The sequence below is a fragment of the Diospyros lotus genome, chromosome 7 (genome assembly GCF_014633365.1).
Source record: "Diospyros lotus cultivar Yz01 chromosome 7, ASM1463336v1, whole genome shotgun sequence".
NCBI lineage: Eukaryota > Viridiplantae > Streptophyta > Magnoliopsida > Ericales > Ebenaceae > Diospyros > Diospyros lotus.
This window is the reverse complement of record NC_068344.1, coordinates 7808771-7834922: the sequence shown is the minus strand read 5'-3', so window position 1 is coordinate 7834922 and position 26152 is coordinate 7808771. Positions and strand designations below refer to the sequence as shown.

Sequence of the window (26152 nt, the reverse complement as noted above, 5' to 3'; positions counted from 1 at the left end):
TAATTTGAACGATGAATAGTCCCGTCGTTATAGCTATATTTACCGGTCACTAAACATAATATGAATGATGAATATTTTCATTGTTATATCTATATTTCTATGTTATTATTACTATTATTACAATTCTAATGACTATTTTTATTATTCTATAAGAATTTATTTTGTACCTATTAATTTTGGCAAGAGATATACTAATAATAAAAATGTGGTTCTCAATTAATTTAGAAAAAACAAGATATATACAAAATACAATCATCGACATTGATTATGTAGTAATTATAATCATAAAAAATGAAAAAAAAAAACTATGGGTTTCATATTATCCTAATATTTCCCTATAATAAAAAAAAAAAATTGTTACAAGTTTTACTAGAATCCATATATTAGTCACAACCAGTACCAAGACTTGTATCTTTAAGTATCTACAAATTGCAAAGAGAAAAAATCATATTAAAATGTGCATAACACAAACACGCATATATATATATATATTTAAACATGTTTTTCTTTTTTACCTCAAACTAACTATGAAACAAAGTAAAACAAGGCAAAATAGATAAAATCAACCATAATGTCAATTCAACAACTAAACAAAAATAACCATTCACAAAAAATATTTAGAATTCGTTGTTCTTAAGACCAAACATCAATGTTGGCTCAAAGATTTAGAATTTTGTATTTTATATCTCATTTTCATCAACTTGTTAGAAGAATTGTGTACAAAATCTCATTTCAAACTCATTCACAAAAAAAAAATCAATCACTAACTAAACATTAGAATCCTCTAATTCTTTCATTTATTCAATCTTCCTAACCACTCCAAAAGTGACAAAAGAATTATGAAAAAATTTATCGACAAACAAAATTATACAAAGAAACAAAATAAACTCCAAAAAAATATGAATACATTAATTGCATGATTAACACCATCTCTAAATTAACAATCAATATTATTAGCAATTAATTAGGTTTATCACCATGAATCTCATGTAGGTGGTTTAAGAATGTAATACCGATTTAATAAAAAGTTGTTAAAAAACATTCTAAACCGTCTAAGCTCAATCTCAACCCTCTCCTTAAGCTCAATCTCAGCCCTCTCCTTGGGCCCAATCTTAGTCCTCCCCCTGCACCCAACCTCGACCCAGCGCCAGCCTATTACTGTATCATTGCAACCCTCACTAGGTATCCGCGCGGCCGCCTCAGATCCCATTCTCATTAATAGTGGATCCCATCGACATTAATGAGGGTCCCATCGCCACCATACTACCACCTGGAAACCTCCATCAGCGTCGGATAGTCAGTCCCATCATTTGCAAACGCATGCATGCAGGAAGACGTCTCCTCCCCCTATATCAGTCAGCTCTTCTTAGAGCTAAGGTATGTTCTGACTTCTGACCTATTGATACATAGGATTTTCCTTACTCTCTTACTCACTCCAGCGTCGGAGTGCTTGTAGGTGCCAACCACCCCCCGGACAGATCCGTCGCCAAAGCCCGTGCCCTACCGCTGCGATCCTGCCTCCGATCGTCCTCTTTTGGTCAAGAAGGAACATCTGACGCCCACCATGGGGCTAGGTAAAACTTACCTACCCCATAACTTCACTAGAGCCGTTCAAACCAACCTCTCCGTTCCCACACCATGGCACGAACCGGAAACGCCTATACCCAAGGATCAAGCGACGCCCGCCACCACCTAACTACCCATACCCACATCAATCCAACCCCCAACTAATCGGATAATCGAAGTCGTTGACACCATTTTTAGAGGTTTTGCCAACGGAGCGCCAAGCTCGGCACAAGAGCAATACCCTCACGCGGTCATGTCAATAGATGATATCAAGAAGAAACCAAGAAGAATGGCTCGACACCCTACGATCTGCTTCATAGACAAAGACTTCGAAGGAGTTTATTTGAACCCCTATGATCCCACAGAAATCTCGGTCGTCGTCACAGGCTTTTTGGTAAAAAAGGTCCTAGTAGACTAAGGCAGTTTAGCCGACCTGTTATACCAACTTGCCCTAAAAAGGATGGGTATCCTCTAAAGAAAGTTGGGACCATTCCATGAAAAACTGATCGGCTTCTCAAGAGAGAAGGTAGGCGTCAGGGGTTACATCGACCTGTCGACCTTGTTCGGGACAGCTCCGCTAGTTAAGGCTATCACTATTCGATACCTGGTCGTGGATTGCCACACTCTTCATTCGACCATCCCTTAATGCTTTGGGCGTAATAGTATCAACTGCCCATTTGGCTATGAAATTCCAGGTATCAAACACCAAGGTCGGGGTCATCCACACCGACCAAAAGGAGGCCTGACAGTGTTACCGTGATAGCCTCAAAACCCGGGGCCCCAAGCCTAGCAAGGGCGAGAAGGGAAGTGAAGCCTCCAATGGAAACCGAGCAACGAGCGTCGATAACCAAGGCCAGCGGCACCATGTACATATGGTCAAGCTGGATCCGCGAAGCGAACTCTCGGACAGGCGCCCCCAACCCATAGAGAAGCTCCACCCTCTAAACTTGGGCCCTCACCCCGAACAGGTCATCTGCATTAAACGTTACCAAACGAGCTGAAAGAAAGACTCATAAGCCTGCTTTGATAGAACGTCGACCTTTTCACTTGGACCTCCGCTGACATGCCCGGGATAGATCCACTTGTTATTTGCTATAAGCTGGCGCTGGATCCAAAGGCCAGACCCGTTGCCCAGAGAAAAAGAAGATTGGGAGAAGAAAGATGGCATGCATCCGCCGAGGAAACAGCCAAACTCCTGAAGGCCAGATTCATCAGAGATGTTCCATACACAACGTGGCTCGCCAATGTAGTCATAGTAAAAAAGTCCTCAGCAAAATGGAGAATGTGTGTCAATTTCACCAACCTAAATAGAGCATACCTAAACAGAGACTACCCAACATCGACCGCCTTGTAGATGCGGCCTCCAGGTACAAGTACTTGAGCTTTATGGATGCTTACTCTGGTTATAATCAGATCTGAATGCACCCCAAAGACAAAGAAAAAATAGCATTCATCATAAAGAATGCCAACTTCTGTTATCGAGTCATGCCATTGGACTAAAGAATGCGGACACAACATATCAATGGATGATGAACAAAGTATTCGCCAAATAGATTGGCCGAAACATCAAAGTCTATGTAGATGACATGGTGGTAAAGACTTCAGAAAAATAGGACCACTGCTCGGACCTAACCGAAATCTTCGCACAACTCCGGTAGCACAACATGAGGCTTAACCCGGACAAGTGTGCATTTGGAGTGCAAGCCGACAAGTTCCTGGGATTCATGTTAACCAGTCGAGGAATTGAAGCCAACCTTAACAAATGCGAACCATTCTCACAATGCGTAATCCTAGCATCCTAAAGGAGGTCCAACAGCTAACAGGCCGAATAACGGCTTTATCTGGCTTCCTCCCAAAATCGACCGACCGAGAGAAACCATTCTTCCAATGCCTAAAAAAGTCAGTCGAGTTCCAGTGGACGAAAGAGTGCGAAATCGCCTTTCAGGAGCTAAAAACCTTCTTAGCAGCCCCCTCCATCCTTTCAAGACCAGAGCCTAGAGAGGAACTTTCACTCTACCTCTCCATCACCGCTAATGCCCTTAGTGTAGTATTGGTTAGGGAGGAAGGAAAAATGCAGCGGTTGGTATACTTCATCAGCAAAATCTTTCAAGGAGCTGAATTACACTACCAAAAGATCGAAAAGTTAGCACTAGCATTTGTGATGGCGGCCTGAAAGCTCATGTCGTATTTCCAAAGCCATCAGATCACAGTCCAGACTGATTAACCAATTCGACAAATACTTCAGAAGCTAGAGCTTTCAAGAAGAATGATCGCATGGTCAGTCGAGCTCTCCGAGTTCGGCATACAATACTAGCCACATAAGCACATCAAATCCCAAGTACTCTCCAATTTCTGTGTTGAAATTTCTCCCCCTGATCAAAACCCTGAGCCAGCTCTTGGATATTGTTTGTTGATGGAGCCTCTAACATAAAAGGAAGCGGAGCTAGGATCATCCTAGAAGGACCCAGTGGGCTGATACTCGAACAGTCACTTCGCTTCAACTTCAAAGCAACCAACAACCAAGCAGAGTATGAGGCCCTTATGGCCGGATTAAGCTTGGCAAAGGAAATCGGGGCATCCCGATTAATCGCTAAGAGCGACTCCTAACTGGTGACCAATCAAGTCAAGGGCGAATTCCAAACAAAAGAGCCACAGCTTGGCCAATACCTCCATAAGGTTAAAACCTTGGCTGAATCTTTTGATTATTTTCAAATTGAATATATCCCCAGAGAACAAAACGCCCAAGCATATCTGCTCTCAAAACTTGCTAGCACCAAGAAACCCGAAAACAACCAGTTGGTCATACAGGAAGCCCTGGATTTACCCACTGTCGATCTTCCTAACATACAAACAGTAGAGGCGACGCCAGAATTTTGGGGAACCCTATCATCTGATTCCTACAAAATGGGACGCTCCCTACTAATGTGAAAGAATCCAAGAAACTCAGAAGAACAACTTGCTACTTAACCCTACTCAAGAACCAACTATACCGAAGAGGTTACTCCATGCCACTTCTCAAATGTGTCAACCTCGACTAGTACATCTACATCATGGCCAAGATACACGAAGGGGTATGTGAAGGCCACCTCGACAGATGATCCTTGGCAGCAAAAGTACTGAGAGACGGATACTATTAGCCAACGATGAGGAATGACTGCCTAGCCTATCTAAAACATTGTGATAAGTGCCAAAGGTTCGCAAATGTGCATCATTCCCCACCTAAAGAACTCCACAACCTCGGCATCCCTTGGCCATTTTACAAATGGGGGATCGACATTCTCAGACCATTTTCGACTACAGCAGGACAACTTAAGTTTATGGTAGTAGCAATCGACTACTTCACAAAATGGATCGAGGCCGAGCCCCTGGCTACAATCACTGCCAAAAGAATCAAAAAAGTCATTTGGAAGAATATCGTTTGCCGATATGGCCTCCCTGGGGTGCTAAGCTCAGACAACAGCACTAAATTCACCAATGACAAGCTCTAGGACTTTTGACGGTGCCAAAGGAGCCTAGCCAAGAGAATTCACCATAGTACTGTGGTCGTACCACACCACTGCGTAGACCTCTACTGGGGAAATCCCTTTTGTAATACCTTATATTACATGGTAATGAGAATAAATAATTTCATGTGATTTTGAAAGGACCTCGGGTGGTCTGGGAAGCCTAAGGGTTAATTTCGAGAAATTAATTAATTAAATTTGTTGAATTAGCGACAGGGAGTGCCCCAGGAGTTGGATGTCCAAGGAAGAGGGGCAAGAGATTGGTGAGCGTCTCGAAGTGAGGATAATGATGCTAGAAGCAGTCCGATCGAGAATAATTTTTGGAATAAATTCTATATAAGCCTGAATGGGTGCTAGTACCGAATAGTCGCAGGAGACTTTCGTGAAGCTGAGAGGACCCTAAGGGTGGTTCGATTTTGCGAATAAGAAAACCCTGAAGTATTTTCGGGTGGAATAAAGGTCCTGTGTAGGCGCATGGACGAAATCTATTCTCCTAAGTAAATGCCAGCAATTAATTTTTGATAAATCGATATTTTGAGTGGCTTAAGGGTAATTAAATTAAGGTTTTGAAGGGTCCAAGTGTAATTAATAGATCCTTAAGTTAAATTATCAAATTCCTTAAGTGGAATTAAGAAATTATCAAGTGCAATTAATGAGAATTAGAGGGATTAAGTGTGATATTTATATTTATATGTACGTAAGAAACTTGGTGGCCAAGTGTGAAACAATGGCCAATTAATTTCAAACATTTGTTTCTTCATTTTGAAAGCTTGAGCAGAGCATTGGAGGGGGAAAGAGAGAATCAGGGAGTAAGATTGAAAGAGAGAGATTGGTGAGAACGAGATGGCCGATGGTGGCTGATAAAGTAACAGCCAGCGTTGGTGGTTGAGAGTGCCGGCAACTCGAAAGGCTGCCATGGCCGATGAGCTGAGGCAAGGGCCGAGCAGCAACAACGGCCAAGTAATGGTGTCTGGTGGTTCTAGAGTCGTGGGTGCAGCTGGAGGCGTCGATGAGCGTCGATGGAAGGCCATTTGGGTCAGGGATCATGGCTAGTTGCAGCAGCGAGGGCGACGCTAGAAGCAACAGCCATGACCGTTGGCACTCGCGGTGGAAGGCTTTGGTGATGGCGGAGGTTCTTCAGTCGACAGAGTCGGTCGGCGATGGCGTGGTGACTCATAGTAGCAGCCATGCTCGGTTGCAGGCGAGCTAGACACATAGAGGAAGAAGAAGGAGCACGCACGGGAGAAGGGAGAAGAATGTGAAGAGAAAAGAAAAAAAATAAAAGAAAATCTGAAAAATTGAGGAAAAATAGGAAAAAAATAGCCAAAAATTCCTGAAAATTAATTTGGATCTCGAGGAGTGTGCCGGAGGCTCTAAAATGGGATTTTGGGCATAAGTGGCTGCTCAGGGGGCAAGGCCGGTGTGGTCATTTAGCTAGTTTTCTTCTCAAATGACTCGAGAAAAATTAACATTTCTTCCCAAATTATTCGCATTAAGCAAGTTATTGAAAAATAATTATTTGTTGGATTGAACCCTCGGGTGGGGTTGTTTGGAAATTTTTTGATGGCTAGTTTATGTCGTGGTTGGTGTTGTTTGGATGTAGTGTTGATGAATGATTTTGCGGTGTGTGTCAAAATCATAGGCTTTGAATTAATACTTGATGTGAATGGGTTTGTGTGGCATCTAGAGTTGACTAGGAAGGCGGTGATCCTAGAAGAGTTCGAGGTTCAGGTTGGAGTTCGTGCCAAGGCAGGAGAGGCTTCGAGCCAGGTAAGGTATGACCCCAAGTGGTGGGATTTTGCTTGAATTTGTAAGTGTTTATTTATGAGTTGCATGTAGTGGTCACATTTGCATGATATGTGTTCTAGTGTACCTCTGGCCATATGGAAGACTAGTGGTAGGAAAGGTTGGTCGATACCTTAACCTATGGAAGTTATGAGAGCATGGAAGACTACCCATTCGCATTGCATTTTGCATTACATGCTCTCTCATGCTCCATTTACTTATGCATTGCACCCTTACTGAGTCTTTATAACTCATGAGGTTTACCTCATGTTGTAAATGTTGCAAGTCCAGAGGCAAGCAGGAATGGCGTAGGGAGGATGATGTAGCAACTAACATTGTTTCCTGGGATGTTGGTTGTATAATCTCCTATAATTGTATGTGGTATATTCATGTATGCAATACTATGATTGAATGTAATTGTTGATGAGTGCCAAATGTATCTAGTTGTTGTATTCATCGTAGTGTGAAAGGTGTTTGTGAGATTGCGTGATGTATGTGGCTTTAGTTGGTGGAGCCAAGTTTCAGATCGAGTAAAGATCAAAAAGGTATGTTCCCGTAAATCCTCAGTACTTATTGGATGTTTGTTGTGCTAGCTTTGTGCCTGGGTCACCTTTGGCTTGCGATAAGGCGAGCTGAAGAAAGGTGAAGCTCACTCGAGTTTTGGGTCCCGGTCCGCTATGTTTTCTTATATGTGTTGGGGACCGATTTCTCGAGTGGAGCGAAGGAAAGGACGAAACCTAGTTCTCACCTAGGGCGTTTCCTGTTGATACATAGTCCAATCCTTCAGTTGTGGTTTATCAGGTGAGGAATCCGGGCAATTATTCACCGGTGACGCCCGATAGTGGGAGCAGGTCGTTACACCTTTTTGACTCAATTATAAGTCATAAGCTATGATCTCAGTCGAGATTAAGGAGCCCAGCCCCAGGCGGTAGTATTTTTGGGAAGACGCCAACAATGAAGAACAACGAGTCAACCTCGACCTTGTCCATGAAATTTGAGACCGGGCCCAAATTTGTGAAAAGGCCGTCAAGCAAAAGATGACTCAAAAATATAATAAAAGAGTTCATCCTAGACGATTCTAGGAAGGAGACTTGGTCCTAAGGAAGATTGAAGGCCCAAGAAAACAACCCTCCCAAGGAAAACTCGGCACCAACTGGGAGGGCCCTTACCGAGTTACCAACAACCTCGGTGCAGGAGCCTACCACTTGGCCGAACTCTCAAGAAGACCCTTGACCAGATCATGGAACGCTGCCAGCCTACGAAAGTATTATAGCTAAGCGGCTATTTTCTTACAACATTCAGATAAATATACTTTCTTCTATTACTCATTAAATCTTTATACAGGTCCAGACCCAAAGTTTTTCTCTTTCATCACTGATCTCGAGTTACCTCAGTCTGCCACCTTTGGCCTCAAGTTACCTCAGCCTATCTCTAACAAAGCTCTATAACAAACAAGCCCCGACGGACCTCGAGTTACCTCGGTCTGCCACCTTTGGCCTTGTAAAGACCCGTTACTCGATCGGATTATATTAATTTGGGAAAATAATATTTAATTAATTGAGTAATGACTTTGAGGCATTATATGTGTTATTTGTAGGTAATGCAACCAAAGTGAAGAGAATGTGGAAAAGATCAAAGGATTGATTCTAATAGAAATGAGACCCACGACTTTGCAAGGTATGTAATAAGCATTTTATGGAATATGGGGTATTAGAAATATTGTAAAATGAATTTTAGCTTAAGTGTCCATAAATATATGTAAGGGAAATGATTTATTAAAATAAAGGAGAGGGTTATTAGTGCATATATATAAATATATATATGATATTATGTTATAAGTATAAAAGGGAATTGGGAAAGAGAAGGAAATTGAGAGAGGGAGCCGTGAGATTGAGAAAGGGGAAAGCTAGGGCTCCAACTCTTCTTCTTCTTCTTCTTCTTCTTCTTCTTCTTGGATGATCAAAGTGCTAAAAGAGGTTGGTGCAAGATTTTAGTTAATTTTCATCTTCTCCTTCCTCTCTTAGCTTGTTCTTGTTATTGAAGGTATGTTGTGAACCTTTTTCTCTTGGTGGTTCTTCAAGATCTAATAAAAGAAATAACTTGATAAAGGCCAGTTCTACTCCTCTACTCCTCTTCTAAATCTTTAAGTCTTGATGTTTTGAGGATTATTGTGTTTCATGCTTTTGGTTGAGATCTATGTAAAGATCTTTGTAAATCTCCCTAAATTCTTGAATGTGATGGTTGGAATTATTATGAGACTTCAATAGGGTTTGTTCCACCCTATATTTGTTTGGGAATGGTGTATTTTGGCTTTAGATTTGAGTTTTGGGAGAGTTGGAGGAGTTTGGGGGTGTGTTTCTTGTCATTTTTGGGTTCTGGGGGTTTAAGAGTCGACTGGTGGGGTCTGGGAGTCGACTCCCCAAGGTTTGCTCTTGGTTAGGTTGCTTGAGGCAATGTTAGAGTTGACTGTGCATCGAAAGTCGACTGCCTGGTGTCGAAAGTCGACTCCCGCGATAGACTACACTGTGCACCATATACTATTTTAGTCATAACTTTTTGTGTAGATATCCGATGGACAAACCGTTTGAATATTCATAAACTAGACTCGATAGGCTTCAATTTAATATATTATGGGTATTATTTGGACAACATTTTAAGGGTCTCCCTAGGGTTTAAATCCATACTAACGAGGATTAGGCGCCAATCTACAATCCGTGGCATTTCTTGGTTTGGGTTTTAGGGTCTCATGATTGAATATTATGAGAGGTGGTTGGGATGCATATTTGGGGGGTGTTTCACGCATTATCATGTTATGATATATATAAATGTGTGGATTAGCCTAGGTATTGGGTGGAGCTGATTGGCCTCAAGGGTTGCGTGTGGTCGCGAGCACCGCCATTGGAGTGGAGCTATCCGGACCCAATGACCTCCTGGCATTTTAAGGGGTTGTGACCTTGGGTGGGAGATGACTGTCCTCGAGGGTTATTTGTGCCCATGAGCGCAGCCCTGGGAGTGGAGCTGTCTGTCCCCAAGCGTCCATTGTTAATTATACAAGCTAATGGGAGTCATATGTGTGTATATATATTTTCTTTGGTTTATGGGGACGGGGCACATGACTTATCGGGCTCGTTCCTTTTTCTTTATAGAAAATTATACATGTTGTAATCTGATTTTCGTTATCATTCTTGTTATACTTGCTGGGCCTTGTGGCTCATTCTTTTGCTTCTTACACCATTCCAGGAAAAGGCAAAGGTAAGGCTGAAGGCGAGCCTAGCAAAGGTGGATCTCTAGGGACTTAGCTGTGTATAGAGACTACTTAAAGACAAGGTTATTAGAAGTCTTTTGTTGTGTCATAGAGAACTTGTCACTCTCTTATATTTTGAAGGCCTATGTCTATGTTGTTGTGGTCATGGCTTGGGGTTTTGTATCTAATGAAAGCTTAGAACTTGTGTAATGATGTCATGAATGGATGTGCATATGTGTTAATACAGGGGGTGTTTATGAATGTTTCGATGTTATCCCTCTCTTGTGGTGGTTGGGTTGAACATTTTTAATTGAGTTGTTTCTGTATCATTCTATTGATGACCTCCTCACAGATCCTCTGTGCTAGCCGAGGCTTCGGGTGGCGGGCCGTCATAGGCCTCGAGTTATCTCGGCCTATCTCCAACGAAGCTTTGTAACAAACAAGCCCCGGTAGACCTCGAATTACCTCGGTCTGCCCCCTTTGGCCTCGAGTTACCTCGGCCTATCTCCAACAAGGCTTTGTAACAAACAAGCCTCGGCATATCTCGAGTTACCTCGATCTTCCGCCTTTGGCCTTGAGTTACCTCAGCCTATCTCTAACAAGGCTTTGTAACAAACAAGCCCCGGCGGACCTCGAGTTACCTCGATCTACCACCTTTGGCCTCGAGTTACTTCGGCCCATATCTAACAAACAAGCCCCGGGGGACCTCGAGTTACCTCGGTTTGTCGGCTTTGGCCTCGAGTTACCTCGGCCTATCTCCAACAAAGCTTTGTAACAAACAAGCCCTGGTGGATCTCGAGTTACCTCGGTCTGTCGCCTTTGGCCTGGAGTTACCTTGACCTATCTCTAACAAGGCTTTGTAACAAACAAGCCCTGGCGTACCTCGAGTTACCTCGATTTGCCGCCTTTGGCCTCGAGTTACCTTGACCTATCTCCAACAAAGCTTTGTAACACACAAGCCCTGGCGGATCTTGAGTTACTGCGGCCTATCTCCATCAAAGCTTTGTAACAAACAAGCCCCGGCAGACCTTGAGTTACCTCGGCCTGCCGCCTTTGGCCTCGAGTTATCTCGACCTATCTCCAACAAAGTTTTGTAACAAACAAGCCCCGGCAGACCTCGAGTTACCTCGATCTGCCTCCTTTGGCCTCGAGTTAACTTGGACTATCTCCAATAAAGCTTTATAACAAACAAGCCTCGGCGGACCTCAAGTTACCTCGGTCTGTCGCCTTTGGCCTCGAGTTACCTCAGCCTATCTCTAACAAGGCTTTGTAACAAATAAGCCTCGATAGACCTCGAGTTACCTCGGTCTGCCACCTTTGGCCTCGAGTTACCTCAGCTTATCTCCAATAAGGCTTTGTAACAAACAAGCCCCGGCAAACCATGACTTACCTCGGTTTGCCACCTTTGGCCTTGAGTTACCTCAGCCTATCCCCAACAAAGCTTTGTAAGAAACAAGCCCTGGCGGACCTCGAGTTACCTCAGTCTGCTTCGCGAGTCACCTTAGTATTTTCCTTTTTTTATTACTTAAAAACAGCGTGGTGCCTCTTCAAATAAAAGCAAATCAGAAGCTTCTTCGGTCTTGCTAAAGCCCACGGCAAAGTAGGAGGATGCGACAACCTTAAATTGTTCGATACTCACAACGATTAAGCGGTCAACCATTGCAACAAACAAAAGAAAAGGAAAAGTGCAAGGTACTCATACTCAAAAAACTTTCATTTCATTACTCCATTCCATTACAAAGCATGTCCACAATACAAGATCTTTTATTACGCTTTTGGTGGTCCACTTACAATAAAAATACAACCAAAACTAGCTCAATATTTTACACTAATCAAGTCTTAGCACAATAAGACCAACACACCTAATCAAGCCTTAGCATAACAAGGTCAACCCAACTGTCGAACGTTTATCCTCCATAGATCCCCTAGCAGCTTTCCAGCATGAGCCGCTAGAAGACCAATGTTAATAGCATGATCGGCGCTGGAGTTGATAACTAGGGGCAGATATGGCTAGAGGCCCCCTCGGCCGTGCTCCTGCTAAATGACACCCCCGCAAACCATACTTTAGTGATGCAAACCCAAGCAAGTGAAGGCATGAGTAAGAACTCCACAATGAGGTCCAAAAAATATGACAACACTATCGTGATGATCGCTGACCCCAGAGAACCCGAAATTGGAGGGAAGGAAGGAAGGCAAAGGCGACAGAGGGCGACCTCTTCAAGGCTAAGGAGTAAATCGACCCTCGTATCGCGACCACCTGGAACTACCAACCCGCATATCGCAAACACCCAGAACCACAAGTCACGGCTAACTCCAATCGTCAGCACATCGCCTAAATCGGCCACGTTATCGCCAGAGATAGTACTGTGAACCGACAAAACCTCGACTTGATTTGACATCACCAACCATCAGACCCCAAGATATCCAACTAAAAGAAGGACGCTTAGGCACTGAGTAGAGGATGCACAAAAGGAAGCAGAAACAAACCCATTTTTTAATAAGGAATGCCAAGTGTCATCTACCTCGCCTATGATAACGCCGCTCATTTCAACATTAATGCCCCTCATTTACCGATAGAAGAGCCACCATTGAAATAGAGCCATGTACCCAAACAGTCAATACCCTGCCCTAGGGAACCGGCGCATCTCCCGAAGAAACACCTCATCTCCATTAAAAGCACCCCCCTCAAGAAAGTGGCGTGTTCTGCACCACCAAGCGTTATGTCGCCCTTATAGCCACGCTGTAATACCCGAGAAATTCTAAAAGACTCAAGGGTAATTTATCTTAGGACAAAAATGGAATTTAAGGATAAATTGAGGATATAACGGTAATTTATTACCGTATGGATGACTGAATCGACTGCCGGGAGTGCCCTAGAGCTGAGATGCCAAAGGAAAATGAAATGGCATTAATGAGCACCCCAAGATATGATTTATGGTGCCGAAAGAAATAGAATCGGGAACAGTTTTTGGTACAGCAATAAGGAAGCTACCAATTAGGCTGCAAAATCGAATTGTTATTAACGACTTCTCGGAAGTCAACGGAAGCTTGAGGGGCTTTGGTTTTTCATGAGAAACAACCCTTCAGAAGTTTCAGGAAGAAACGAGAGGGTTTGTGGCCAAAACGAAGATTCGGGCCTAAGTGCAATTTTTAGAAATTGCTAGAGGGGGGCCGAAACGAGATTGTTTTGAAATCTTTGGGGGTCAAAATGATATTTTAGGACTTGAGGATCCTAAATGCAATATTGGAAAGTGGAGGGGTTAAGTGAAATGGGCTAAAGTGGAAATAGCCGAAACTGGGAGGAACAAAGTGCAATAAAGCAAAAATTAACCAAAGGAAATCTGACCATGGCACCGATGGTCACCGACTGGCTATCTGAGGCACGAGATGTGTAACGACCCGCTCCCACTTACGGGCGCCACAGGTAAATAATCGATCGGATTACTCACCCGACAACCACAACTGAAGGGTTGGACTATGTTTCAACAGGAAACGCCCTAGGTGGGAACTAGGCTTCATCCTTCCCTTCGCTCCACTCAGGAATCGGTCCCAACTCAAATAAGAAAAATCCAGCGGACCAAGACCCGAAACCCGAGTGAGCTTCACCTCTCTTCAGCTCACCCCATAGCAAGCCAGAGGTGACCCAGGCATAAAGCTAGCATACAAACACTTCGCTGAGTATTGGGGATTTATGAGAACATACCTTGCTAATCTTGACTCGGTTCGAAACTTGGCTTTACCGACTATGCCACATTCAACAGGCAATCTCACAATCATCTATCATACTATGGTGATTACAACAATTAAATACATTTAAGCTCAATCACACAAACATTTATTCACAAGGGTATACATACACCACGCCTCCTGGCTATATACAAGCAATATTAAAAATACATAACCGGGCAACACAGCTAGTTGCCACAACGGCCTCCCGGCGCCATCCCTGCTTGCATCCGGACTTGCATCATCTACACATAAGGTAAAACCTCATGAGTCATAAAGACTCAGTAAGGGTGCAATGCATGTAAATATGAGTATAATCATGTTTATGTATGCCAAATGCATGCAAATGAGGCTAGGCTCACACATCCTCACAACCCACTAAGGTTTGAGGCATCAACCTGTCAGCCCCCACCACTAGTCCTCCATATGGCCACAGGTCCACTAGTTCTTGCATCACACAAGATATAACCACTACATGCCAATGCAACATAAAAACATTATCAAACACATTTACCAACTTGCAAGGCCACCTCCACATGGGGCCGTCCCTTACCTGGCTCGAAGCTTCATCTCCGCCTTGGCACGAATTCCAGCCTAAATCTCAAGTTCTTCTAGGATCACCGTCCCTCCGGTCGAACCTAGATGCAACCACACACAAAATCCAAACTCCATTAACCTCCGGCATTAAACCAATGCCCTCAATTACGCCGCACATCACCAAAATCATCCATTAACTAATTTCAAATAACCCTCACACAGGGTTTAATCCAACTAATACTACATAATTCATTATCTCGCATAATGAAAATAATTAAATTAATTTACCTCAATTAATTCAAAAGAAATAATTAATTTCCTCATTCAATTGGAAGGAAAAATCGGCCAATCGCCCACGCCAACGATGCTTCCCGAGCTACCATCACATGCCCGAAATCCCATTCTCGAGCTTCCGGTATGCTCTACGAGCCTCAACATAATTTTCAGGACCTTTCCCCAATTTTCTAGAATTTTTCGGGATTTTTCCCCTATTTTTCCAGATTTTTCCATATTTCTTTTTCTCTTTTTTTTTCTCATTATTTTATTTCTTCCCCGCGCGCGCTACAGTCCTTCTTCTTCTTCACTGTGCGCGCGCAGGGCTGCCGCGCATGGCCGCTGCCCACCGTCGCCTGGTCCGTCGGCCGTCGCCGCCGATCGTGCTGCTGTTGCCGGCTCCACATCTGTCGCCGTCGGTCGCCATCACCGCGGCCAACTTCATCGCGCGCCACCACCTGCACGCGGCCAGCCTCCACTGCAACCAGCGGCCATTGTTGGCCGCTGAAGCTTCATTCGGCCATCCTCGACGCCTCCGCACGCCACGCACGACCTCGGCCGCTTCCTCCCACGAGCCACCACCCAGTCGTGGCCCTTCTCGGCCGCCATTGAAGCTGCTGCAGGTCGCGGCTGCTTCAGCCGCGTCGGCCATGGTTGTCGCCCTCAAGCTCTCTCTCTCTCTCGGCAATGCTTTCTCACACTCTCGCGATCTCACTCCCTCGCAACTCCTCTGCATCTCCCTCTCTCATCCTGCTCCTCTCGGCCATTTCAAATGCCAGAGATGATAACATAGGAAGCTTCCTTGAAGCTTCCTCTCGTACGGGAGATACATACATATATATATATTTATACTAATTACACAATAGCCCCTCAATTTCCTAATTATTTCACTTGGGATCTACTAATTACACTTGGCCCTCCAGCCTTAATTAATTTTTACTTAATCACACAAAATGTTGATTTTTCAAGAATTAATGTTCGACTTTTACTCGATAAGGCCGATTTCATCCCTGCGCCTATATGGGACCTCTATTCGATTCGAAAATACTTAAGGATTGCCTCATTCAGAAAATCGAACCACCCCTAGGGTCCCCTCAGCTTCCAGGAGGTCCCCTCCGATTTTTCGGTGTTGGCACCCACTCGGTCTTCTACCAAAATTATTCTGAAAATTATTCCCGGTCGGACTGGTTTCCAGCGTCAATAATCTCATCTCGAGACGCTCATCAATCTCTTGCCCTCTTCCTTGGACATCTAAGTCCCGAGGCATTCCCAGCCGCCAATTCGGTAAATTTGTTAATAAATTACTCGAAATTGACTTTTGGCCTTCCCGGACCACCCGAGGCCCTACCGAAATAGTCAAAACTCATTTATTTACAATACTACGTAATACCGGGTATTACAGGATGGCACGAGGGTGGTCGTGGGACCAACTTTTGTAAAGGCCTGGCCGACAACGGCCAATGGGTTGGCCAGAAAAGCAAAAAGAAAAGCGGCCGAAAGTGGCCGGATATTTGCACGCCTGCAACTTTGTTTTGTGGTCGGCTAGGGTCGATCTAGGGGAGGTTGAAGCTCCTAAGAGGTCAGGTAAGGCAACCAAGGGCGTTTGAGGGTTCAATTTTGCCTATAAATAGGCGTTGAATGAGGCCAAAAATTGGAAGAGTATTGAGCTTCAAATCGGCCATGTTATTGAATAAATTGGCAGCCCAAAATAAGGGACTTTTGAAGCCCATGAGGGGTAGAATCATTCTGGAGATTTTGAGTTATTTTGGGAAGGTTTGAAGCTGATTCGAAGCTCGCCGGAAAATGGAGGCGGGTGGGCTGGCCGAGACTTCAAACGCCCGATGTGAGGTCTTCTGGTGCTCATTTGAGGCTCAAACTTGGCCATGAGGATCGACTTGAAAAAAAGAAGAAGATGGCATGGTTTTCTCCGATCACCGGCACGACCGTCGCCGGAGAAGACAACCGGCGCGTGTCGGTCACCCGCGGCCTTCACGCACAGGTGCGTAGGTCGTCTTCCTTGGGAGCGTCCCTGCATGGAAAAATGTGAGAAAAATCTCTAAATTCCTAGAAATTCGTGATCTTGAAGTGTGCAAAAAGATTGGGATTTGGGATTCACGATGTCTCAGTTTTAAAACCAAAGAGCCTCATTTTGCGTGAAAATGCAACATTCAGGTAAGTTCAGTATTTTTCCTTGGAAGTTTATAGTCTATTATGAATTTTTGTGAAATTAGATTTGAAAAAATAGTCTCGAGGTATTTATTAGAATTTTCAGAAAGGAAAAATGAAAGAAAATGAAGAAAAAATGAAATAAATGGAATATTGAGGATATTTAGTGATTAAATATTATTTTATGATTGAGGCAATCGAGATGATATGATTGGTGCAACTTTTGAGAGTTGGTACGAGAATCGAGGTCGGGCAAGCATATAGAGGCAATGCGCGCTTTTCGAGGTGTCTTAAATCTTTAGGGCAAAGGTGAGTTATCCTATCCTATATGATATTTATGAGATGATTGTTTATATGCATGCTATTATGAATGCAATATTAATTTTGTCATTTTGCATGGAAAGTCGTGATATTTGCATGGCACGATATTATTGTCATATTGATATTTGTGCATGGGAATGGGATGTCGCCCCCAGAGTGTAGCCGTAATTCCCCAAGGGCGTTGAGGGAATAACGTTAGGCTTGTCCTGCAAAGGTTCGGGATTTGCCTAGGATTCCTAGCCGGGCTTGCGGGCCAGGGAAGTTATACTAAGGGCAAATGTTGTTCATGTTATTGCATCATGCATTCGTATATATGTTTTGGACTCTCACTAGAAGTTTCATCTTCTAATGGGTTATTGTAACGACCCGCTCCCACTTACGAGCGCCACTGGTAAATAATCGACCAGATTACTCACCTATCAAACCACAACTGAAGGGTTGGACTATGTTTCAAGAGAAACGCCCTAGGTGGGAACTAGGGTTCGTCCTTCCCTTCGCTCCACTCAGGAATCGGTCCCAACTCAATCAAGAAAACACAGCGGACTGAGACCCGAAACCCGAGTGAGCTTCACCTCTCTTCAACTCGCCCCATAGCAAGCCAGAGGTGACCCAGGCACTAGCTAGCATACAAACACTTCGCTGAGTATTGGGGATTTATGAGAACGTACCTTGCTGATCCTTACTTGGTCCGAAACTTGGCTTTACCGACTATGCCACATTCGACAAGTAATCTCACAATCATTTATCACACTACGATGATTGCATCAATTAAATACATCTAGTATTCAATATCGTTTACATTCAATTACATAAATACATATAAAAAATTACAGGAGGTTACACAACAACACATCTCAGGCAACAAGCTAATTGCCACAACAGCCTCCCGTCACCATCCATGCTTGCATATGGTCTTGCATCATCTACAACACGAGGTAAAACCTCATGAGTCATAAAGACTCAGTAAGGGTGCAATGCATGTAAATATGAATATAATCATGTTTATGTATGTTAAATGCATGTAAATGAGGCTAGGCTCACACATCCTCACAACCCATTAAGGTTTGAGGCATCAACCTATCAGCCCCCACCACTAGTCCTCCTTATGGCCATAGGTCCACTAGTTCTTGCATCACACAAGATATAACCACTACATGCCAGTACAACATAAAAACATTATCAAGCATATTTACCAACGTGCAAGGCCACCTCCACATGGGGCCGTCCCTTACCTGGCTCGAAGCCTCATCTCTGCCTCGGCGAGAACGCCAGCCCGAACTCCGAGCTCTTCTAGGATTACCGCCTTCCCGGTCGAATCTAGAGGTAAACACATAAAAACCCAACTCTATTAACATTCGGCATTAACCCAATGCCCTCGATTTTGCCACACATTGCAAAATCACCATCAACACTATTTCCAAACAACCAACCACGGCATACATCAGCCGTTTAATAATTTCCAACCACCCCGACCAGGAGTTAAATCCAACAACACTCCACAATTTAATATCTCACATAAAGGAAATATTTTGAAAAGAAGTAATTAACTCACCTCAGATAATTTGGAAGAGAAAATCGGTCAATCGCTCATACCGGCATTGCCTCATTACTGCCATCTCAAGCCCAAAATCTCCATTTTCAAGCTTTCGACACGTTCCTTGTGCCCCAAAATAATTTCCAGACTCTTCCCCCATTTTTCTAGAATTTTGGCTATTTTTTCTTATTCTTTCCATTATTTCCTTTTCTTTTATTTATTTTTTTTCCTTTTCTATTTTTTTTCTCTTCTTCTCCCGCGTGCCCCTGTTCTCCTTCCTTCTTCGCGGCTTCTTCTTCTTCCTTGTGCAGGCGCCCTCGCGCACCAGTTCAGCCACCGCCGCCCTCCAACATCACCACCGACGGCCATCTCACGCCACCACGCACCCACTGTCCGGCCGCCGCCGCCTCAAGCTGCCCCCACGCCGCGAGCAGCCACTTGCGCATGGCGACCATGGCTGTTCCAGCCACCTCCGCTGGCCAAGCCAGCTCCCGCCATTGCTGCAACCTCAATTGGCCGCCACGACCTCCTGCACCACTACAACTGCTATCAACACCTTCCAGCCAACGCCGAGCGCCTCCACGCGAGCCACTGCAACCGCTCCAGCTCTGCCCTGCGTCAGCCATAGCCGACGCTTCCAGCCACTGCCATTGCCCGCGACCGCCGCTGCCGATGGTTGCAGGTCGCTGGTCGACCATCGACCGGCCACCATCTCCCTCACTTGATCTCCCTCTCTCTCGATCGGTTCTCGCTCTCTGCTCTCTCCCTAGTGAAGGCTCTCGGCCATTTCAAAATATCAGAGGGGAGGAAGCTTCCTCCCCACTTTCGCGTATACCGTATATATATATAATAATTTACATTTTAATTCCCCAATTACACTATTATTTCACTACCCAATTTCGATAATCCCACTTAAAAAATTTACTAATCGCACCTGGCCCTCCAGCCTTGATTAATTTTCACTAAATCACACAAAATGTTGATTTTTCAAGAATTAATATTCGACTTTTTTACTCGATAAGGCCAATTTCGTCCCTAAGCCTATATGGGACCTCTATTCGATTCGAAAACGCTTAAGGATTGCCTTATTTGGAAAATCGAACCACCCCTAGGGTCCCCTCAGCTCCCAGGAGGTTCCCTGCAACCATTCGATATTGGCACCCATTCAGGCTTATACAGAATTTATTCCGAAAATTATTCCCGGTTGGACTGCTTCCAGCGTCATTATTCTCATCTCAAGACGCTCACCAATCCCTTGCCCTCTTCCTTGAACATCCAAGTCCCGAGGCACTCCCAGCCGCCAATTCGGCAATTTTATTAATTAATTGCTCGAAATTGACTTTTGGTCTTTCTGGACCACCCGAGATCCTGACAAAATAATCAAAATTTATTTATTTTCAATACCAAGTAATACCGGGTATTACAGTTATGCCCCTGAAACATTCCACGTTCCAGTTTAGACTTGCAGCTCAGGCAAGAAGCAAGTTGAGATATGACGGCACGTGATGGCGTGGCCGATGGATTCAGCGAGCTAACTCGGATATGTTTTAGCTGATACTTTATTGATAATTAGCCTCGTTAGAATATTATGGAATCTCCATGTATTTATGTATTTCAATGTTGAGAATATGATGTTAACTATGGTACGGATTCTTACGTTATAAATAAAGTGAATTGATTATGTACCATATCAGGTTTCAATTATCGCTTCCGCATTTTTTTAATGATTTGCTGGGGGTTTTGTTTGGAATTTAGTACTTAAGGTTAAGTTATGTACCGAGAAAGAAAGAAAAAATAATTTATGTATATTTTGGGCCCCAACATAGTGACATGCTCGGTAAGAGAAAAGCTGGGTGTTACACATGCGCCCCCGACTTCGTGTCCTGCACGTTCTCCCAACACGGCCCCTAAATAGCCATATTTGAGCATCCCAAAGAAAATCAAGGATAGGACGGAGTCACCCCGCATCCCATTAACCCATAGGTATCGATCAACCTCAACGTCCCAATCCCAGGCCTATAGAGACAATAAAGAAAAGCAAGGTGAAAAGAAAGAAGGGTAAGCCGAGCCATATTCGAAAATATCTCGTTTATTTAAACAAAGCTAGGGTCATAATGTCAACCAGTTACATAGAATGAAAGCAAAAGAAGTAAGAGCCGCCCTAAGGACCGACGATAGGCTGATCCGACTAAGTAGAATCCGGAGCCCCACCTTATTGCTCGGCACCTCCCTCTGCTCTATCGGCCACCCCCCGAACCTCTTCTAAAGCTTTGCCCTCGACAACTAGATCCTCTGAGCCCAGATCCACAAGTCGACCACCCACCACCTCTTTGGAAGGGTCGCGCCCAGTAAAATCTGCCCCTGGGTAGAGTAACAAAGCTTGCACCAATTGCCTCGCCAAAATCTCCAAGGTATTACAGAAGGGTTTCCCTCCCTGCATAAGCCTCCAAGCGAACAACTTCCTGGCGAGAAGCATCTCGTTCCGCCTCCAACTCCTTGACCCTTTATCCCAGTTCAACCAATTCCCGCCGAGTCTCATCCCTCAAGCCGGCCATTCTCAGATACCTAGACGCTAGCTTCTCCACCTCCTCATAAGTTGAAGTTGCCCGCCCATAAAGGCTGTCAGAGTCAGCCTTAGCCTTAGCTTTCTTTAGTTTTGACTCCATAAATAACAAGTGAGTGGCACTGACAGTGCACAGTTGCAACATCTCCACCTCTCGATACAACCCTTCTTCCCCAAGAGAGGCAAGCCTCTTCTGATCGGCCTCCATGAGGAGCTAGTCCTAGATAAATTTCCCCAGTTGAAGACATGTCTCTAGAGACTTCGAGGATCATCCTCGGCGTCATCACAACCCCACAAACCTAGGCTCAGAGCACGCACCAATCGGGGAATTGTCGCCTCGCTATCAACCTGATCCAAGCTTAACTAGCTTGAGGCACCGGTGAGTGGATTTCAACTCGAAAGGCTTGCATCATCGATAGTCGGCTTAGGACCCGAAGAGCTTGGCGCATCAACAATTTAGCTCAGAGAGCCCGACATGTTGGGAGCTTGATCAGAAAACCCCAATTCGATAGCTACCCAACGTCTTTTCCACTGGAGAGGCACCTCCTCGACCTCCGGCGGGGAAGGGGTGCCAGCGACAATTGCGGCAATCGGTCCGGCATGAATGGGACTCCTCGACTTCGCAGCAATGGCTTTTGCCTTACTTACAAGCGCCCCAGACGACACCCCGGCACCTTTTTCCGCAGTATACCTCTCCACTTCTTCGCCGTCAAACCCGATGCCCTTTGCCCTGAAACATAAAGTCCAAATAAGAGCCATCATTGAAATAAAGCAAAACGCAGACACATAGCGACAACGTGCCCATATACTCGGCTAAAACCCGAGGATCCTTTCCTAGTTCCATGAGCTTTGCAGATTCGAGCTGGGGGGAAAGCGTGAAGGCATCTGCCAGGGCTTGGTCCTCTAGATCAAGACTTCCATACTCCACCTCTAAAGGAGGATTTGGTTCCGACTTCCAGAACAATGGGTATTTCTCCTTACCATCCTCGTCCAGGAAAAAACTGAGCTCTTTCTCGCTCAAGCCCACCTTGAAGAAGCTGTCCTTAAAATGCTTGAAGGACGTAGTAAAGGCCTTCAGCACCGATTTCCCCATATGGCTGGTCAGAGAAATCCAACCACTCTGGTAGGCCCCTTTCCAGTGATAGCAGTGGAAGAAGACCGCCTTGTTAAGTTTGCGACCAAGAAACTCCGTCAATACCTCAAAACCGTGGATGAAGCCCCAACTATTTGGGTGCAGTTGCGTCGGGGCAACGTTCATCGCCTCCAATACCAAACTTTGAAACTCGGTTAGAGGAAGCCACAACTGTAGCTCATAAATAACACCTCGTACATATATAGAAACCCGGAGTCCGGGGCCAAATGACAGACACGCTCCTCCCGGCCATAGGGGAGGCAGATAAACTTTTTCCCCCGAACCTCCCTTTCCCCATCCTTCTTATTTCCCACTTCGCTCCAGGAGGCGACCTTCCCCCTCACCGCGCTCAAAGATGAATTAGTAGAGAACTTCGACATGATCCGAGCAACCTCCTCATTTACCCAGTCATATGAGAAAGCGAAACTCAAAGTGGAGATAGCCATCTATGAGTAGACTAACTAGTTAGGCGGAGCAATCGAATGTCGAAATAAGAATCCCAAGACAGAGAATGGGTTCAAGAACGAAAGTAAAGGACGTGCACAAGGGGACATCGCATATAAATAGCCATCGCATGAGGCACCTAATAGACGACCGATGGCCAACGAAATCCCTTCGCGTGTCTCGTAGTGAGCAACCTGATGGACCTGCCCCGCTTAGGGCGACGGACCCTTTCGTGCCTATAGGCGACGCCTCACACCCTCGAATAGACTCCTCAATTCCTAGAGCCCATGGAGCCCCGCGCAAACAAATAAGGCCGCCAAAGCAAAAACCCAAAAGGCAAAGCGTCAAACCCCTCGAAAGAGCGGCAACTCGGCCCCATCCCATGGACCAAAGTTACGGGCACGAAAAACTAGTTAGGACGTCAAAACTACAAGGACCAAGCAAGATACACATGAAGAGAAATACAAGAACAAAGCCTCATGATAGGGAAAGAAGAGCTATTTGTTATTAACCAAGAAGCACTCAACAAAATTACAAGACGAACGCCAAAAACCTATGTTACCACACAAAATTACGGCTTGGCTCGACTTTCCTTGAGAAAACCAAAACCCGAAAGATCTAACTCCAGGAAAGTAGCTCGGACATCGGAGAGGGCCGTTTCATACCCTTCCTTTCTCGACTCCTTCGCTTCCATCTTCGCCCTTACCATCTCGGACTGAGCAACAGCCACCTCGGTCCTCACTCTCATCCTCGTTGTCGTCACCTCAGATTTGGCTAACGCCACCTCCGTTTCCAGCTTCTTCAGCTCTACGCTAGCAGCATCCAACTGAACCTGGAGAACACCAACAATACGACCGACCTCATCAATCTGCTTTTTACCCTTGACAGTAGACGCCTCCACTGCCCTCTTAACCTCTCCACTTATTGACTACCGAGCCTGGCACAATTCCTCTTTGTAATTCACCTTCATCTAAAAAAAGGTGATTCGCCACCCTCACCTCTAGCAGACAATGATCCACGCCAAGTTGGAGCCCCTAGTGCTTGACCTGATGAAATACGGCTAAAGAGCCAGCACCTGGTAATCTCTCCCCATTTCAACAACGGATCAAGATAGGCGTCAATGAAGAAGTCACTTCAAAACTATGGGACCTGAAACAAAACCAAACGGCCACCACTCTCGGCAAGATTCAAACCATTGGGTGATTGAGCCTCCCTATCAGCACCCTTTTGACGCTTCTTATACAGGGCCAGCTCTTCAGAAATGCTAGGCTCCCTAGAGCTAACGCCCAAAGCCATGGTAGTAGCCACCTTAGCAGCAGGTTGCGCTGTAGGAGCAATAGGTACCGACACAGCTAAGGTCCTCCCAACTACTTTATCTACCGAAGCGAGACCCGACGCAACCTTATCTCCCTCTTTGTGAAGCAAGTCCATCTCTTCCCTGATATCTTTCTTGTGATACGCAGAAGCCATTCACCTTACAAAGCAAGCAGGCCCAAGAGCAATCGAGTAGGCTATCGCTCACAAAGTCTGCCAAAACCCCCCGTGCTTGCCTCCTTTGTCTTGTCACTAAGAAAGCGAGGAAACCCTCACCCAAAAGGGGATCCTTATAAGGATCGTCGAAGAGCGCCTATGACACGTCCCACAAATCTACCGTCACAAAGCTTCCACTTATCACACATCGAAAGAATTGACAATTATTACCCAGATAACACCCTCATTCCATAGGTGGAATGCCTTGAATCTCGAAGCCAATCGCATTGCCGGTCAGCACATGAAGAAAACCACTTTGCTTTTGAGGTCAGGTCGACCTCGAATGACTCTAGGATCACCATTTAAGCAAAGATGAGGTCAGCTCGGTCGACTGCCTCGGTCACGTTTTGATCCCACTCTCCAAACTAGTACATGCAGCAAAAATCGCCCAGGCCTCCTTTTTCTAGCTCGAACGCTCGTTACTCGAGCATCCGACCTAGGGAGCTATGGACTGTCCGGGCCCAATCTCCTCCCTCTCCTTAGGCCCAATCTCTGCTCTCTCCCTGGGCCCAATCTTGGTCCTCCCCTTAGACCCAACCTCGCCCCAGTGCCAGCCTTCCACGGCATCATTGCAACCCCTACTAGGTATCCGCGTGGCTTCCTCAGATCCCACCCTCATTAATGGAGAATCCCATCCACATTAATGGGGGTCTCGTCGCCACCATGCTACCACCTGAGAACCTCCACCAGCGTTGGATAGTCAGTCCCATCACCTACAAACGAATGATGCATGCATGCAGAAGGACGTCTCTTCCCCTTATATCAGTCAACTCTTCTTAGAGCCAAGGTATGTTCTAACCTCTGACCTACTGATACACGAGCTTTTCCTTACTCTCTTATTCACTCAAGCATCAGAGTGCTTGCAGGTGCCAGTTGCCCCCTGGACGGACCCGTCGTCGGAGCCCGCGCCCTACTGCTGCAATCTTGCCTCCGATCGTCTTCTTTTGGTCAGGAAGGAACACTTTCATATGGTCTAGCTTTGAACATTGTACTGCAAAAATTTAAAACTATTCAATAAAAGAAAAAAAAAACTTTAGGATCAAAAGTAATCATGTATCTAAAAATAGTCTTATATAAAAGTCATAAAAAAAAAATAAATCCCTACAAAACTATGAAGTGGATAGAATCTCATGGACATCTTCGTCAAGAGTAGATGGGGGAAATTCAGTTGAAACATTTGGATTTTGTTGCATGAAATATTTAACCCTTCGCAATTTCTCTGCAAACTCTATAATGTGTCTCTTTAGGGTGCAATTTTCTTCATCCTTGTCCTTTAGTTTGAAGCTCTTCCATCTTCTTTTTACTAGGATCTTTGAAGTTTTTCCATTTGATTCCACCCCTATAGCCAAACACATGGTTGTGACGTTGCACTCCAAAACATTTTTTAATTACCTCAATATTAGAAAGTGTTGGCTTTTCTTGAATGGTCTCTACAATTTGATCCTACAAAATTTAAAGACTTAAAATTTAATGAGAGAATACTGCTCAAAGAAACTTTAATAAAATTTAAAGTAGTAGAACATGCATGTTTTTATTTAGTTTTAGGCTGAACCAACTTTTCATTCTTCTTTCAAGTTTCAAAAAAGGTTTTCTCCATATAACGTGGATTACATTCTTTTCCTCCCTTTTGGAAATTATATATAAAATCATCAAAAAAAATTATATTAGACAATAAATATCATAAATAAATAAATTGATATTTATTACAATTTTATAAATAATATCTCTATTAGACTTACTACTCGTGTGATGAGTCATCGAAGATTTTGCTCTATTTTGAGAGTCTTGAGAGATTATTTTCTGGATGAGAACTAAAAAATAATTATCA

At 44.6% G+C, this 26152-nt stretch overlaps 1 pseudogene; it reads left to right on the top strand.

Annotated features, from left to right (window-relative positions):
* LOC127805528 (LEAF RUST 10 DISEASE-RESISTANCE LOCUS RECEPTOR-LIKE PROTEIN KINASE-like 1.1) overlaps positions 1 to 26152 on the top strand; it is a 107523-nt pseudogene that overhangs the window by 77595 nt on the left and 3776 nt on the right.